This window comes from Vombatus ursinus, unplaced genomic scaffold (genome assembly GCF_900497805.2).
Source record: "Vombatus ursinus unplaced genomic scaffold, bare-nosed wombat genome assembly UNPS02001419.1, whole genome shotgun sequence".
NCBI lineage: Eukaryota > Metazoa > Chordata > Mammalia > Diprotodontia > Vombatidae > Vombatus > Vombatus ursinus.
Genome location: NW_020941197.1, coordinates 16,660,508 through 16,672,956, shown reverse-complemented (window position 1 = coordinate 16,672,956; position 12,449 = coordinate 16,660,508).

Sequence of the window (12,449 nt, the reverse complement as noted above, 5' to 3'; positions counted from 1 at the left end):
TATCTATCTATCTATCTATCTATCTATCTATCTATCTATCTATCTATCTATCTATCTACATATATACATACATATAATTTTTTCCCTCCAACTACTCTAATACTGACAAAGGACTCATGTTACAAATATCATCTTTCCATGCATCAACCCCATATTTTACAGATAATGAAACTGAGACCCATCAATGTTAAGTGACTTGCACGAGGATCTGAAACGGCCCTGATTCTCTGACTCCACATCTGGCATACGCCGTTATTTCCCAGGAGAAAGAAATAGGAGGCCAAAGTTTAGATCCCAAATCTAATTAACAAGTCAATTTGTTTCTTTAGACCCCAGTTTCTTTGTAAAAAGAAATCCAAGAACTGAAATTCTAGAGTTCCATAGCTTTTTTTTTTGAAGGACAAGTAGGAAGAGGTAAGACAGTACAGTGCATAGAGCACTCAGCCTAGAGTCAAGAAGGCCTGAGTTCAAATCTAGTCTCAGACAATTACTAGGTATGTGACCCTGGGTAAGTCACTTATCCTCGGTCTACCTCTGTTTTCCTCATTCTCCATCTTGTCTTCCTCTGTTTCCTACCTCCCAAGATTGTTGTGAGAATCAAATAAGATATTCTTTGTAAACATTTAGCACAACATGTGGCACATAGTAAATACAACGTTAATTTTGGCTATACTAATTTTTATTATTATTAAGAAAAAGAAAATAATTAAGAAGCAGCTCTTATCACCCAGCAGTTTCCCTGATGTCCTTGATGTTGGAATAATGAAATGGAAGTAGGTTGGTTGAAAGTCACAACATCTGTTTCTTTGTAGGTGATGGGGTGAGCATCTTGATTTTTGTTAGGAAGATGATTTGGAAATCGTTTTCACGTGGTTCTTAGTATAGAACTCATGACACTGTGGCAGAGAGTGTGAGATGCAATCCATGATCTTTTTTATCTAAAAAGACCTAAAGGTTGGGTTGGAAAACAGAAAATATCATAGGATTACAGATTTTGATGTTGTTCTGTCTAATCATTTTGCAGAGGAAGAAAATGAGCCCCCAGAGACAAAGTGACTCTCCCAAGGTCACAAGGGAACAATTGTGGAGCCCCTCACCAATCTGATGAGTTCTGTAATCAACTTGATGAGATTATAGAAAGTAAATGGGAATTTGATCATGGTCTAGAATTGGCTCTTTGCTGAGTGGACAAAGAGAACTGCTCTCATGGGTTTCAAGTGAGTGGGGTTGTCTCCAAGATAATTGGCATTTGACAGTGGGGAACAGAGTGAAGGAAATAGACTTTTTTTTTTGAAGAGCCGCCTCTCTCTTGTAGTCTATAAAAATAAAAAATAAAAATGAATTTTAAGTCCCTCTCCCCTCCTTGTCCAATTTTTCATCTCCTAGCCCCTTAGTTTCTTCTCTACTCTCTCCATCCTTCCTTGGAGAGTACAGAAAAGCAGACCTTCATTCTGACTTCCCACAAAAGCAACTAATTAATAACAATAATAGTTAACATCTATATACTGCTTACTCTGTTTCAAGTGTTTTACAAATATTATCTCATTTGATCCTCACAACAACACTGGAAGGTAGGTGTTATTATTATGCCCATTTTACAGTTGAGGAAACTGAGACAAATAGAAATTACATGACTCGCCCAGGGTCACACAACTAGTAAATGCGTGAGGCTGGATTTTAACTTCTGATTCCTGGCCCAGTGCTCAATACACAGAGCAGTGGCAGAGGCAGGCATGCATGTGCCTGCTGAGCTTGAGAAGATGGAACATGGACAATGGTTGTGAAGAGGAGTGATTTTGAATTCCTTATTAATCAATTCATACTTATTAATTAAGTACCTAATATGTGTCAGGTGCTCTGTTAGGTGCTGAGGATACAAGTACAAAGAAAGAAACAATCCAGAACACCACTACTTCTGAAATTTGCCTTATGGGTAACCCCAAGTTTGAGAGCTCTAGAATTCAATTGTTCAGGAACTTGCTTCTTAAAGAAAGATTTCTTTAGCATTGTGCTTCTTCGAAAGAGAAAACTGCAAACAAGGGATAGCCTTGAGGTTGGAGTTTAGACAGTAGAACAGGAGATTTAGTCCATATCAACCCTCTCTCTGTGGTTGTGCATCAAATAGGCTGTTTGAAGTTTTCTGCATCTGTTCATGTACTTTACATCTTAGGTGGGTGAAATAAAAATCCTCTCACACCACATATCCATCGTACATAGTGAGTGTCTGTGGGGCAACTGAGGATCTTTTAACCCATATTTGAGGAACCTAGACCTGAGCTCTGCCATGAGTATATACGATTTTCCTAGATCAGTTCTAGCCAAGTATGGGCAGTGAGGTAAAGGGAGAAACTGATCTTCAGGTGCTAAAGCTCCCAGGATTGGAATTGGCCTTTGTGAGCTCAGAGTCTTTGGGTACCCTGGGTTATATCTTTCTCTTCATTCATGAGCATCTGCAACAATTCTATCAATGTTTTAACTGCTTGGGCAGGGAAAGTCCATCTTCAGGAATTTTTGATTCTTAGGTCTACTGAGAAGAAACAGAAAGCAAAGGGTGCTAGGAATTTGGGGTCCAAAAACCTCAGTCCACCTGAGGCAAGTACAAATAGTTCACCATGTGCTTCTGCTGCAAATTGGAGGAGAGGAAAAAATCCCTCACTTCCCCCCAGAATGGAAGTCCATTATACTATACTCCAATCCAAGGGATAGAGAGTGGGGAAAAAAAAAAACCAATCGGCTTACTTTTGTAGACCATGAGGAAATGGTAACTCTTTTAACAAAAATTTCCCCCACCCCACCACCTTCTCTTGCTAATTTTCTTGGAGAAAGCCCCAGTCACTGGGAAGCCCCCAGTCAGAGGAGTTCTCTATGTCTTTTCAGCCAAGGTCCAATGGACATGTCCACCTTCGGGAGAGATAGCTTTCTGAGTCCTTGCCACATAATCTGAAATTCTTTGAGGAATTTGTCCTGTTGATCAGGGGTCTCCTCAGATTAGCCCTACTCACCTTACATATACATAAGCACTTAAGTAGGAATAAAATATTGAGGGGGTCTTGGTATCCCAAACTGGGGGGGGGGCATCCATATCAGATTAATGCTGTATCTCCTTGTAAAAAGGATCATAGAAACCTTTGAAAGCATTTATGAGAGAGACAAAAAGATGATCCAGTTACTGAAGAATGAGACTTTTGAAACATTAAATAAACAAGAATTGTTCATCCTGGAAAAGAGAAAGCTGATGGGGTGATTTAATGATTTATTTTTAAATAGATGAAGAAGTCTCACAAGGAGAATGTTGGCCAGCTGTTCTCCATCCACATGGAAGATAGGACAAGAGGAACAAATTTAAATTCTAGCAAAAAGGATTTCAGTTACACACAAGGGCATATTTCTTGAGAACAAGAGTTACTAAATATTCAATTCAATGAGCCTTTATTAAGTGCCAACTACATGCCACGAATCATCATAGATGCTGAGAATTCAAAAACAGAAATGAAACAGGCTCTCTCCTTGAGGAACTTAGTCTGCCAGTTATTGAATATTGAAATAATTAAATGGATTTCCAGTGAAGATAGCAGAATTTCCTGTGGCGCTCTAAAGGAAAAGGATAGAGATTACTCTGCACCAAGGTAGTTTAAATATGATCCTACTGCAGGCAAGAAAGTATACTACATCCATGATTTCCAAAGTGGGGGCTACTGCCCTGTGGTCTAACTCCAAAGGATATGGGCTCAGTCAGCATCATCCCTTCAACAGTCAGTCATGGGTTTGTCTCTAACACAACCTCATCATCACCTTTACTCATTATAGCTTACCACTAGACCCCTCCTACAGCCGATCTCCTTTGCACTGAGCATTAAACCTCCTTTCTTCCTTCCTCCTCTTCTTTCCTCCCACACCCCAAATCACACACACATCTCCTGGACTATAATAACCCAACCATGGCTTAGCCACAGTAGCTGAGCAGGCATAAAATATCTCTTTGTCTCCGCTTTGTATGTCCCCCTTCATTCCTCACCCTCATCCCTCAGCATCCCACACAGTGACCCCAGATCGCCCTGGGCTACTGCAGGAGCTCAATAGAACAGGCTGTGAACTCCAGGATAGTGACCAGAGAGTAACACCACTACCCCTCAATTTCCTTCCTTTGTTCCTTCATTTGTTCCTTCCTTCCTTTCTTCCATTGTGATCTGCCTTGCAGATCTCATTATATCACCTTAACCCTTAAATCTATCCCTCTCTCCTAAGCTTCCACATTTCTCTGGAAGGCATCACCAGACTCAGGTCTCTCGGGTTTGACATCTCCTTTTTATCCTATTCCTCACTCAACTGACACTGTTCTCTTAAAAGTTATGGTTATCTTTTAATTGGCAAAACTGATGATCTTTTCCCAGTCTTTATCCTTCACAACCTCTCTGCAGCCTCAGTCACTCCTGGATACTTATTCTCTCTTCTCTGGGTTGCTTAAAAAAAAGCAATGTAAATGTGTGAACTATAAAGATTATTGCATCTGCATACTAAACTTGGAAATAATAATAATAATACTGCTCAGTTATACCCAACTCTCTGTGACCCCATTTGGGGTTTTCTTGGCAAAGATAATGGAGTGGTTTGCCATTTCCTTTTCCAGATGAAGAAACTAAGGCAAACATGATTAAGTGACTAGCCTAGGATCTCCCCCAATGAGTGTCTGAGGCTGGCTTTGAACTCAGGAAGATGAGTCTTCCTAACTTCAGGTCCAGCATTCTATGCACTGTGCCACCTAGCTGCCCATATTATAATAATAATAATAATAATAGACAGAATTTTCTAATCTGTTTTTAAACTTCCAAATAAAGAATTTCAGTGAATTTTGAACCCATTTATTAATAATGTAAAAATTCAACACCTTCTGATTAATGTGCAAGAAAAAATAGATTGATGTCAGGAAAGATGGAAATTTACAGCCAAATTTTAACAAAAACTTTTGCATAATTAGGACATCAGATTGGAAAATGAGAATGATGATTTAGTGTATGCAGACTCCATTTAAGTTTATATGTCTTTGGAAAGAATCTTTTTCAGGAATGTCAATTAAAATCAAGTATTGAAATAAACTGAACTTTGAACCAAACCTTCAAATTATTATACCATGAAGTATCAAAACATGATATTCAAAAATAGAAAATAGGGACTGAACTGGGGATCACATCAGTATTGAGAAATTCTAAGTGAGGAAACTCTATTTATGCTGATCTGCATCTTCTCTGCAATTTTCAGTTACAGAAAATTGTGCATTGAGAAGTTAAGTGATTTACCCAGGACCACACAGTCAGTAGTCTATGTATGTAATTTATAAATAAGTAAATAAACATGTGTGAGAGATTTTATTAATTTATTTTTTGCTTACAGGGTTTTGTGATCGTCAAGGCCATTGGACTCTAATTACTTAAGATTCCTTTTAAGCCTAAAAAGATGCCATGGTTATCTCTTCTTTTAACCAACTTTCCCCAGAAGAATAGTACTAAGTCTACTATTTTAAAACTATATTAGTTTAAGCTGTTAATTACTGTTGCTTCTTAGTAATTCATTTATGATAATGAATTCATTAATGCATTGTACTTGTGCCCTCAGGCATCTTTGAGAAGGAGGGATGCAGTTTAAAAAATTCAACAAATATAAATAACACACAGTAACTGTCCAAGTAACACCATTTAAACATTCGTTCACGAATTACAATATTTCAATTCCATTAACTTAAAAGGATTAGCTTCCAAGGGATTGTTGTGTTCTGATCCTATTTCATGTTAATTACTCGTAGCAATAGCAATAACATCCTGTATTTTTATAGCATCTTTCATCCTAGGGCATCCATTCCCAGCAAAACAAGAATAGACTAGAGAAAGAGAGGCAGGGAGTATGTGAGGGGTTTACCCCTCATCATGTGCCTGAGGCTAGCCCTCAACAAAATTGGGGAGCAGGGAAAGTATGGCCTTGATGCCACCTTAGTTGTTCACTCATATCTGACTTTATGGGACGCCATGGACAAGCCCATGGTATTTTCTTGGCAAAGATACTGGAATGGATTGCCACTTCCTTCTCCAATGTGTCCCAGTTTTACAGATGAGAAACTGAGGCAAATAGGGGTTAAGCGACTCACCAAGGGGCACACAACTAGTAAGAGTCTGAGGCTAGATTTGCACTCAGATCTTCCTGACGCCCAGCCCAGTGCTCTATCCATTATACCACCTAGCGGCCCATTTCACGTTTCCTTAAAAAGATCACTTTCTTTCTTTGAGCTACTTTCCCACCTTGATTTCTAGGGCCATCATGTTTGTCTTTGGTTTCCCAGAGCACCCTATTGTCTCACTCTAAATTTGACCTCTTTGGACAGAAAGCCCTACACTCAATACCTTAAATTTTTCCTTCAGGATGGAATCTTAATCTGTCCTGTGTCCCACCCCTTCAGGGTACTGCTCTTTCCTAGCAAACAACTTTTGATTGAATTGTATTAATGACGCTTGTTGATATATTTGCAGGATTACATTCCCCGCCCGGCACCATCTTGGTGGGATGCTTTTTTGCACTTTAACTGGGAGTTTTCTGGCAACTGTGATTTTATTCAAATGAATTCTTTTACTAGTGAAATTTCAGGTACCCTGACAGGATGATAGGGGAGATATTTTGGGAGACAAGAGGGCCCTTAGGGATCTTTAAAGTCATACCACATGGGTGGGCATTTATTCTATTGATACAATGGAAAGAACAGTGAATTTAGAATTTAAAAGAATAAAGGCTCAAATCCTGGTTTGACCAGGTCTGAGCAGGTCATTTAAATCATCTGAATCTCACTTTCAGTACTTACAACACTTACCCACAGGATCATTGTTAGGAAATTGCTTTGTAAAGTGCATCATATAAATAAAAGCTATTATTCCTGTGCGTTATTCTCTGTCTCTTTCACGCTGTTCCATGATCAAGATATTTATGTGACATACAGGCTGGTCTAATGCAAAGAGCACTGGAGTTGGGAGTCAGAGATTTTGGGTTCAAGTCCTAACTATGTTCCTTCTTAACTATATATGACCTTAAGCAAGTCACACTCTTTCTAGGCCTTAGTTTCTTCATCTATAAAATAAGGCGCTTGGAAATTATAGTCAAAGAGACACTTGGGTGTCACTAATAAGCCAATAGCTAGATGGGCTAACAATAAACAGAGAAGTAAATGACAGAATTAAATGATCACATGATCAAGCTCATAAAGTACATTCCCACATGATAGGTATAGTAGAAAAGATACTGGAGTTGGACTCAGGAAGACTTGGGTTCAGATCTCACCAGACACTTACTAGTTGTACTATCCTGGTCAAGTCACTTTCAAGTCACAATTTCTTTGTGCCTCAGTCTTCCCACCTATAAAATAAGAGGTTGGTCTCAATTGTCTCTAAGGCCCCTTCAAACTCTGAGTTTTCTCTCCCGGGATTTCTATTGTGGTCATTGTTGGACCCCTAGAAATGGATTTTCCCTTTATCCTTTTCCACTATTTCACCTGATGCTTGGGATAGATGCATACTTGATGAGTGCTCCCAGCGCTGCAGTGGCTGTTATAAGCTGTTTATATGCCTTTTCTGGCTCATTTTTGTAGATTAATTCATGCACTAAGTGTTATCAGGGGTTATTCATGACTCTAGTTCTTCAGTCTAAAGACTGAAGTATGCCTAATTGCTCCCTAGAAGACACTCATTCTCCACTCTTAAGCCAACCTCTTCAACGCTGCCCCATCTCCAAATTTGTGACACCATGTCTATGGGAAAAGAAATAGAAAACCACTCTGAAATATTAAAGATGTGGAAACCTTGGTTTGGCTCTCAGCCCCCACCACATATTGGGAAATCTCCTGCTCTCAGTAGACTAACTTCATTTGGAAGACTTAGGTGATTGACTGTTTAGGGCCACATGATTTATTAAAACGCAGTGAAATGAATAACTGTGAAAGAGCTGTCACATAGCAAACCTGTTCAGAAGCTGTCTCAATGCAAAGCTAAAGAAATTGTCACAACGAAAAACTGTGAAGAAATTATTTCACCCAATCGTCTTTCTCAGAGACCCTCCCAACCACCCTCACCATTCCAGGGTGTAGGAAGAAAAAATAGGAGAAATTGTTGTATGGCAGGAATCCATCCAGATCAGATCTGCAAACTGAAAAGTACAGAGAAAAGAGTCTCCTGACGGATCTCCATAGGATGCTGTGGTTTCACAATGGTATGGGTCTGGCTCCTGGTCCTGTCTTACTGGCCCTTCACAGCTCTCTGGTGTCCTGATTCCAACCCAGTTTTGAGTCTCTGTCTTTGTCTCTCTTGCTCCTCTGAGGCTCTGTTCTAACGCTTCCTTCACTTCCCAGCTCAGGCTGAGGTAGCAAGGGCCAAAGCAAGCAAGCTGCAGGTACCTGTGGAATACCCGCCCCCACAAGACATCCCAGCCTTGGGAATCTTTCTGCTTACCTGGAAAGTAGATTATGTAATAGCAGATCAGAATTTTCTTCAAAGGTAAGAGAAGAGGAAACTTGAGGATGTTGGGAAATGTACACCTACCTACATTTCCTATGTATGTTTCCCATTGTTTTGCTATTCTATTTCCCCCACTTAACACCCTGGAGGCATTATGAACACCCCTGATACTCTGTATGGTGCTATTTACTGTTTCCATTATTTCTCTAATGTTTTTAAAAAATGTATCCTCCAAGAAGATGATGAGTAACACAATAAATGTTATACCTTCCCAAACTCTCATTGTCAACTGATTGTGCAAGATTATTCACTGAAAAGCAGCAAGTATTTGGAGGGAAATGTCAGTACCTCATGGCACTGGACTCTTTTTGCAAAGACCAACTCTCCCATTAGAGAGCCACTCTAGTGCAGGGGTGGGAAACTTGCAACCTTGAGGCCACATGTGACCTTCTGGGTCCTTAAGTTTGACCCTTTTACTAAATCCAAACTTCATAGAACAAATCCTCTTAATAAGAGGATTTGTTCTGTAAAACTTCAACTCAGTTAAAAGGCCACATCCAAGGACCTAGAAGGCCATATGTGGCCTCAAGGTCACAGGCTCCCCACCCCTGGTCTAGTTAATTCAATTCAACAAAAATATATAAAGTACCTACTATATGCTCAGTTCTAGGATAGGATAGGTGAAGAATATAAAAAAGAAAAAAAACAATAGCCCCTATCTTCAATGAGCTTACAGTCTAGTAGGGGATATAAGACATGAGCACAAATAACTGGGATGCAAAATACAATACGAAAAGGCAATAAGAGATATATAAAGTGCTATGTAAGTTCTTGAAATACTTTCCATAGATAAGATTGTGAGGAGAATCCCAGTTGGATTACACAACTATGAGTTTTTAAATTATCTACATTGACACTTCATTAACATCCAGAACTGAATCCCAAACATTTGGGAATGATAAAAACTGGGGGTGAGGGAAAAGTGACAAGTGGGCATGATATCTGTTTTCAAATATTCGAAGGATTAGCACATGGAAGAAGGATTAAACATGTTTTGTGTGCATTCCTGAACGGCAGAACCATGGTCAAAGGGTAGAAGGTACAGTGAGGTAAATTTCAACTCAACATGAAGAAATAATTGTTTTACAATTAAAGTTGTGTAAAAATGAAATGGACTCAAGATGTGCTGGTAAGTGTTTAACAAGCAATTCTCAAAAAAAAAAAGCCTTTAAGTCTAATCAGCACTATTAACATTTTCTTCACCACTTTCTTAAGTCTAGACAATCAATAAAATAATAAATCAAGTCCTGATTTGTAGTGTTTGCTGACTTCAGAAGTGTAAATGCTCGCACTGAAAATTAAACAATTGACTCTCAGAAATCTGTTGAGCTCCAGGACACACAGAATGGACTGTTCTTGAGAATAGTAAAAGGCTACGCTCAAATACCAGCTTTAGATAGGACAGTGGATAGAGTGCTGGGCCTAGAGTCAGAAAACACTCATCTTCCTGAGTACAAATCTGGCTTTAGACACTTACTAGCTCTGTGACCCTGGGTTAGTCACTTAACCCTGCTTGACTCAGTTTCCTCATCTGTAATATGAGCTGAAGAAAGAAATGGCAAACCACTCTGGTATTTTTGCCCAGAAAACTCCAAATGGAGTTACGAAGAGTCAGGTACAACTGAAGAATAGCTGAACACTGGACACAATAGAACACCAGGGATATTTAAGGGAGAGGTTGAATGAACACTTGCGGAAGATGTTGGAGGGTAATCATTTGATGACCTCCATGGTCTCTTGTAATTTCAGTATAGGAGGATTCTCTGAGTCTATGACTCCGTGATGTCTTAAGGTCCTACAAATGCTATGATGCTATCGAGGGAAATAAATTCAGAACTTGAGGTGAGGCCCTAGAAGGGAAGAGCTCGTATTTCCTGTAAATATTTCTTCTCTTTATAGGGCGATTAACCACATCAATTTATCATTTACTGTTTGTAGAGCACTCAAGGAAGTGCTGGGAGGAGTTTGGTTCTGTTCTTCTGTTTCTTGTTTATTTGACTTTTGGATCAGACCTCTGATTTCTCTGACAGGGAACTCCTGGGGTGGAAACTGTCTCCACTGAGGCAGGTAAGTAGTTTGTCTGCAACTTAGGACTTTATAGAGTTGCTTGGGGCAGCGAAAGGTTAAACAACTTACCTCATGTTCACATAACCAGTATGTCAGAGGAAACACTTGAAACCAGGTTTTCTTGGCTTGACCATTTGCTCCCTATCTACCAAGCCATGTTTCCTGAGAGGATGTACAAAGAAAATAACAGGCATGGTCATTGACCTTAAAGGAAATTACACTAATTGGGAAGAGAGACTGTTCATATACTCACACAGAAACTCCAACTCCCTCCCTCCCTTCCTCCTTCCCTCCCTCCCTCTCTCTCTCTCTCTTTCTCTCTCTCTCTCTGTCTTATACACACACACACAATACAACAGAGTTCTCTTAACATAACACCTAGAAAGTGTACAGTGTTTATTTTGAAGGAATGTTTGTTTTAATTCCTTCATTCAAAATAAATTAGACTTGTACTTCCAGTTACCCATGGTTACATACCCTGCAGCTAAATGTCTTATTATAATTATAGGGTTGGACTCTGAGAAAAGGATTAAGGTTTATATTTCTACCCGTCAGACAGCAGATATTTAGGCTCAATACTTGGAGCCTTTCCATTTTGCTCCAACAAGGCAATTGGAGCCTGCAGATGGAGAGGCCAGTTTCAGAAGTAAAAAATAATAGTAATCTGGACAAATGAACATATCCCTTTTCTGGGACTATTGACTTTTTTTGTATTGTAAAGACAAGTCTGTAATTTTGTGTTTGATGTTAGCTCTGCCTATTTCTGTTATAAAAATCAGATGATGAGAGAAATGGACAATTTCAACTCTTCACCTTTCTCTCATAAGGGTTGGGTTATGTTTTGGTTTGGTTTTTCTGAGCCTTTGGGAAAACATGGATGAGTGAAGAGTACTGGATTTAACTATTTAAGTTCCTTCTTCCAGATACATTAAAGGAGGCATGGATGCTCTTTTTTCCTTCTCTTTTCTGATTTGACTGTGTGGTACAAGATATTGTCACTCAAGTAAGGGGGGAAAGAGGCGAGCGACATTTGTGTGCATTTCCCTTAGGACGTAAGCTCCTTAGGCAAAGACTTTGTCACAGTTATACTCCCCAGTGGGCAGTGATGATGTCGAAATATTCTGCCTTTAATTAGTCACTTCATTAACTTCCTTGGAACCAAGATGATATCCACTGGCCCAATTCAAAGGAATCTCCTTCGCCCTCCCTGCACAAAGATTAGCAATGCACTAAAAATGTTCTCATTTTCAGAAACAGATGCAGCTTGCAAAGCCCACTGGGAATATTCACATTATCACAGTTACCTTTAGTTTTCACACCCCATTTCCTTCAGAGGTCTCAGATGCAGCCCTTGTTGCCTTCTTTAAGGCATACTAGCTTGGGGTGCAGACAATCAGATAAGAAATATGGAAATCTGACATTAGAGGGGGAACATAAGTTCTGAGGCCTAGTCATTAATACCCAAGAGCTTCTGGGCTCATTACATACATTCCACATGAAGGGTATCCATCTCGGAAAAGGTCAGGATTGTTCAAGAAACTTCAACCAATTCACAGTTCATCTATCAGTAGAAATTCAAATTAATTTCTCAAGCAAATAATTTCTAATTAATTTTTCAAGTTTTCTCATAGGGTACTTATGACATATGCATTTATCAGTGTCCAGTGGGCTGCTCAATAGCTTTCTGGACAAGCCCAGTTAAAAGCTAATACTGGAAGGCAGGCTTAACTTTTCACATTTCTCTGAGCTGTTGTTTTATGACTTTCAGGGAGTTGGTTCCTGCCTCTAATTTCCTCTTAATTCTTAATTATATAAAAGTGACTTCATATGGAGATCAGG